Raw genomic sequence first — 6,290 nt, 5'->3', positions numbered from 1 at the left:
GCTGCACTGGATGTGCCCAAAAGAGCCACAGCAGGAATCAATATATTGGAACGACCCTTGGATCAATGGCTCCCAAACTTGAATCTATCTCATGATCACCTGGAGTACTGGTTCACAAACTTTTGTGTGCCTCAGAATCACCTGGAGGGTCGTTAAAACAGATTGCTGGGCCCCATCTACAGAATATCTAATTCAATTAGTCTGGAGTAGAGAAAGAGAATTTGTATTAATAAGAAGTTCCCAGGAGTCCAGTCCAAGATAGTGATGCAGGAAGATGCTGAACTCACCTTCTCCCATGAACACACTGAATCTACACATACAGACACAGTAATTCTCCCTGAAGAAGAACTGAGGGCTGACTGAACAGCTTCTGTGCAACAAAGGAGAGACTACACAGAAATGGGTAGGAGAGATGGAGATATGGGACTACAGTAACCCACCCTCAATGCGCCTGCAGTAGGGAGCGATCACTGAAGGGCCCACAAGCAGGCTTGCCTGCCCTGTAGCACAGTGAAAAAGACAGTGGTTTAAAAGTCACTTAGACCATATATGAAGGAAATCCACTTACTAACCTAACCCTAGAGTATCTGCCAAATGGGAGGAAAACTACGGGAAGTCTCTCTGGTGTCAGAAGCGTCAGAGAATCCATTTTTTGTCCTCCCCTTCCACCTTGATCTCATGAGCAGGAGCACAATCCAGGCACTCTAGCCAGCTAGCCAACACTGTCCCAGTGTGCCCCAGGTAAACATCAGTTCTGTAGCTTGCCCCCAGGATTCACTATGGCCCAGACACTCTCCAGCTACAGCTCTGGGCTCCAGTGTAGCTTGCCCCTGCAACTCCTCTTGGCCTGAGGCCCCTCCAACTATAGCCAACCAGCCTGCCAAGATGGACCCAACAAGACAATCTCTCAGGACTCCCATTGGCCCACATTTGCTCCACATTCAAGTGGCCTGTCAAGGTGACCTCAGTGCAGCTTACCCTGGATCTCCCTGTGGCCCACATCCACTCCAGCTCCATCTAACCTGCCAAAGACACCCAGGGGAAGCTCTTACACAAGGCAACTCCTTCAAGTCTGGGAGAGGTTGCTGTTTTGCCTAATTCATAGAAACAAATACAAAAAGGCAGCCAAAATGGAGAGAAAAAAGAATGTGTTTCAAATTAAAGAACTGGACAAAACTCCAGAAAAAGAACTAAATGAAATGAAAATAAGAAATCTATCAGATAAAGAGTTCAAAACGACTATAAACATGCTCACCAAACATTGGAGAAGAATAGATAAACTCAGTGAGAACTTTAAAAAAGAGATATAAAATTAAAAAAAAATCAGAACTGAAATATACAACCACTGAAATGAAGAAAACAGACTAGAGGAAATCAACAGCAAAATAGATGACGCAAAAGAATGAGTCAGCAAGCTGTAAGATAAGGTAGTGGAAATCACCCAATCAAAACAGCAAAAAGAAAGAAAAAATTTAAAACAAGGATAGTTTAAGGAACCTCTGGGACAAACATCTAGCATACCAAGATTCACATCATAGGAGTCTCAGAAGGAGGAGGAGAGAGAGAAGGGGACAGAAAACCTATTTGAAGAAAGAATGGTTGAAAAGTTTCCTAACCTGGTAAAAGAAACAAATATCCAATTCCAGGAAGTAAAGAGAGTCCCAAACAAGATGAACCCAAAGAGGGGCACGCTAAGACACATCACAATTAAAATGTGAAAAGTTAAAGAAAGAATATTAAAAGCAAGAAAAACAGCTAGTTATATATAAGGGAGATCCCATAAGACTATGAGCTGATTTTTCAGCAGAAATTTTGCAGATGAGAAGGCAATGACACAATATATTCAATGTGATTAAAGAAAAGACCTACAACCAAGAATACTCTACACAGGTTATCATTCAGAATTGAAAGAGAGATATCATTTCTCAGATAAGCAAAAGCTAAAGGAGTTCATCACCACAAAACTGGCATTACAAGAAATGTTAAAGGGGCTTCTAAATGGAAAAGAAAAGGCCAAAATTAAAAATAAGAAGATATAGGAAAGAAAAAAATATCACTGGTGAAGGCAAACATTAAGTAAATGTAGTGGATCAACCAATTGTAAAGCTAGTATGAAGTTTAGATACAAATGCAGTAAGAGTAGCAGTCTACAGCCATGCTACCCTGAACAAGCCCAATCTCGTCTGATCTTGGAAGCTAAGCAGGGTTGGGACTGGTTAGTGCTTGGATGGGAGACCACCTGGGAAGACCAGATGTTGTAGGTGTAAAGAAAAATAAATAAATAAAATAAGGGGTTGTAAGCTGACAAGGTCCTTGCAATCTGTGAGGTCAACCAAATGTTGCCTTGCCTAAAGAAATAAAAAAATAAAAATAAAAAAATGCAGTAAGAGCATGTGTAACTACAGTAATAAATTAAGGGACACACACACACACACATGCACAAAAGATGTAAAATACAATGTCGAAAACATAAACATGGGGGGAGATGAGTAAAAAACGTAGTAATTTTTGAATGTGTTCAAACTTAAGCAATCATCAACTTAAAATAGACTACCATAAACATAGCTTTGTATGTATGAAACTCATGGTAACTATAAAACAAAAACCTATAATAGAAGAATAAAAATAAAGAAAAAGGAACCCATACAAATCACTAAAAAAGTCACCGATGTATAAGAGACCAAAAGAAGAAAGGAACAGAGAACTACAAAAACACCAGAAAACAATGAATAAAATGGCAAGAAGGACATATCCATACATAATTACTTTGAATATAAATGGACTAAATGCTCCAATTAAAAGATATAGGGTGGCTGAATGGTTAAAAAAAAAAACATATCCATGCACATGCTACCTACAAGAGACTTGCTTCAAATCAGAAGACACACAGAATGAAAGTGAAGGGATGGAAAAAGATATTTCATGCAAATGGATATGAAAAGATTGCTGGGGAGGGTATCATAACTTATATCAGACAAAATAGACTTTAAAACAAAGACTGTAACAAGAGACAAAAAAAGGCATTACATAGTGATAAAAGGATCAATCCAACAAGAAGATATAACACTTGTAAACAGCTACACACCCAATGTAGGAGCTTCTAAATTCATAAAGCAAATAGTAATAGACAAAAAGGGAAAGATTGACAGCAATACAATTCTAGTAGAGGACTTCAACACCTCATTTATATCAATGGATAGATTATCCAGACAGAAAATCAACAAAGAAACAGTGGCCTTAAACAACATATTATATCAGATAAGCATAATAGATATTTACAGAACATTCTACCCAAAACAGTAGAATACGCATTCTTTCAAGTGCACAAGGAACATTTTCCAGGATAGACCACAAAACAAGTCTCAGTAAATTTAAGATTGATATCATATCAAGTATCTTCTATGATCACAATGGTATGTAACTAAAAAGTAGTTATAAGACAGAAACAGGAAAAAACACAAACACATGGATGCTAAACAACATTCTACTAAACAATCAATATGTTAACAAAAAAATCAAGGAGGAAATCAAAAATATCTTGCAACAAATAAAAAATGAAAGTACAACAATCCCAAATTAATGGAACGCAGCAGTTAAGAGGTAAATTCATAGCTATACAGGTATACATGAAGAAACAAGAAAAATTTTAAACAATCTAACTTACACCTAAAGGAAATAGAAAAAGAAGACCCAACAAAGCCCACAGTGAGCAGAAGGAAGGAAATTCTAAAGATTGGAGCAGCAATAAATAAAATAGAGAAGAAAGAAAAAGCAATAGAAAAGATCAATAAAACTGAAAGCTGGTTCTTTGAAAAGATTAACATTTAGCCAGAGTCATCAACAAAAAAAAAGAGAGGGCCCCAATAAATAAAATCAGAAATGAAAGAGAAGTGACAGCTGACACCATAGAAATACAAAGAATTATGAGAATGCAATGAACAATTATACGCCCACAAACTGGACAACCTGGAAGAAATGGATAAATTCCTAGAAACATATAATTTTTTAAAGACTGAATCAGCAAGAAACAAACAAACAAATATCTAAAAGACAAGTTACTAAAAAGAAAATTGAATCGGTAATCAAAAACCTCCTCAAAACAAAAGTCCAGGACCAGAAAGCTTCACAGTTGAATTTTACGAAAAACCAAAGAAAAATTAATACCTAGATTTCTCAAACTATTCCAAATAATTGAAGAAGAGGGAAAGCTTTGAAACTCATTCTACAAGGCTAGCATTACCCTGATACCAAAACCATACTAAAAAAAAAAAAAAATTATAGGCCAATATACCTGGTGAACATAGATGCAAAAATCTTCGATGAAATATTAGCAAACTGAATTTAGCAACATATTTAAAAGATCATACACTATAGTTACATGGGATTTATTCCAGAGATGCAAGAATGGTTCAGTATCTACAAGTCAATCAACATGTTACACCACATAAACAAAATAAAGGATAAAATCATATGGTCATCTCAATAGAGGCAGAAAAAGCATTTGACAAAATCCAACATCATTTATGATAAAAACTCTCAACAAAGTGGATATAGAAGTAACATACCTCAACATAATAAAAGCCATATATGACAAACCTACAGCTAAAATCATACTAAATAGTAAAAAGCTAAAAGCTTTTTCTATAAGGTAAGCAGCAAGACAAGGATGACTACTCTCACCGCTCTTATTCAATACAGTATTATAAGTCCTAGACACGCTATCAGACAAGAAAAAGAAATAAATTTATTTAAATTGGAATGGAAGAAGTAAAATTGTCACTATTTCCAGATGACATGGTACTATATGTAGAAAACCCTAAAGATTCCATGCAAAACTATTACAACTAATAAATGAATTCAGTAAAGTTGAAGGATACACAATTAATATACAGAAATCTGTTGCCTTTCTATACACTAATAACCAACTATCAGAAAGAGAAATTAAGAAAACAATCCCATTTATAATTGCATCGAAAAGAATAAAATACCTAGGAATTAACTTAACCAAGGAAGTAAAAGGCCCATATTCTGAAAATTACAAGACATTGGTGAAAGAAATTAAAGAAGACACAAATAAATGGAAAGATATGCTGTGCTCATGAACTGGAAAAATTAATATCATTAAAATGTTCATACTAGCCAAAGCAATCTTCAGATTCAATGCAATCCTTATCAAAATATCAATAACATTTTTTTCACAGAACTAGAACAAATATTCCTAAAATTTATATGAAACCATAAAAGACCTCAAATAGCCAAAGCAATCTTGAGAAAGAACAAAGTTGGAGGTATCACACTTCTTGATTTCAAACTATATTACAAAGCTATAGTAACCAAAACAGTAAGGTTCTGGCACAAAAACAGACATATAGATCAATGGAACAGAATAGAGATCCCAGAAATAAATCCATGCTTATATGTCAATTAATCTATGATGCGGGAGGCAATAATATACAATGGGGTAAAGACATTCTCTTCAATAAATAGTGTTGAGAAAATGGAACAGATACATGCAAAAGAATGACACTAGACCACTTTCTTATATCATGTACAAAAATAAATTCAAAATGGATTAAAGATTTAAATGTAAGATCTGAAACATAAAATTCCTAGAAGAAATCATAGGTTGTAAACTCTTAGACATCAATCTTAGCAATATTTTTTGAATATGTTTATCCACAAACTTATTGGGCAATGGCAAAAAAAGCAAAAATAAACAAATGAGACTACATCAAACTAAAAAGCTTCTAGACATTGAAGGAAACAATCAACAAGACAAAAAGACAATATACTGGATGGGAGAACATATTTGAAAATGATAAATGATATATCTAATAAGGGGTTAATATCTAAAATATATAAAGAGCACATACAACTCACCATCAAAAAAACCCAAACAATCAATTTAAAAAATGGACTGAGAATCTGAATAGACATTTCTCCAAGGAAGACCTACAGATGGCCAACAGATATGTATGAAAATAATCTCAATGTCACTAATCATCAGGGAAATGCAAATCAAAACCACTATGAGGCATCATCTCACACTGTCATAATGGCTATTATCTAAAAGATAAGAAATAACTAATATTAAAGATAAGATAAAGAAATAACTAAGAATGTGGACCAAAGGGAACACTGTTGTTGAGATTGTAAACTAGGGCAACCACTGTAGACAGTATGGAGATTCATACTGTCTATTAAAAATAGAACTATCATCTGATCCAGCAATTCCACTTCTGGGTGTTTATCTGAAGAAAATAAAAATAATAATTCAAAAAGATATATAT

At 34.7% G+C, this 6,290-nt stretch overlaps 1 pseudogene; it reads left to right on the top strand.

The window, feature by feature from the left end:
* Positions 1 to 2,145: 2,145 nt before the first annotated feature.
* LOC111747302 lies at positions 2,146 to 2,264 on the top strand (annotated as a pseudogene).
* Positions 2,265 to 6,290: the final 4,026 nt, after the last annotated feature.

This window comes from Pteropus vampyrus, unplaced genomic scaffold (genome assembly GCF_000151845.1).
Source record: "Pteropus vampyrus isolate Shadow unplaced genomic scaffold, Pvam_2.0 Scaffold217, whole genome shotgun sequence".
NCBI lineage: Eukaryota > Metazoa > Chordata > Mammalia > Chiroptera > Pteropodidae > Pteropus > Pteropus vampyrus.
The sequence above is the reverse complement of the archived record's forward strand: the minus strand, read 5'-3'. Positions and strand labels throughout refer to the sequence as shown.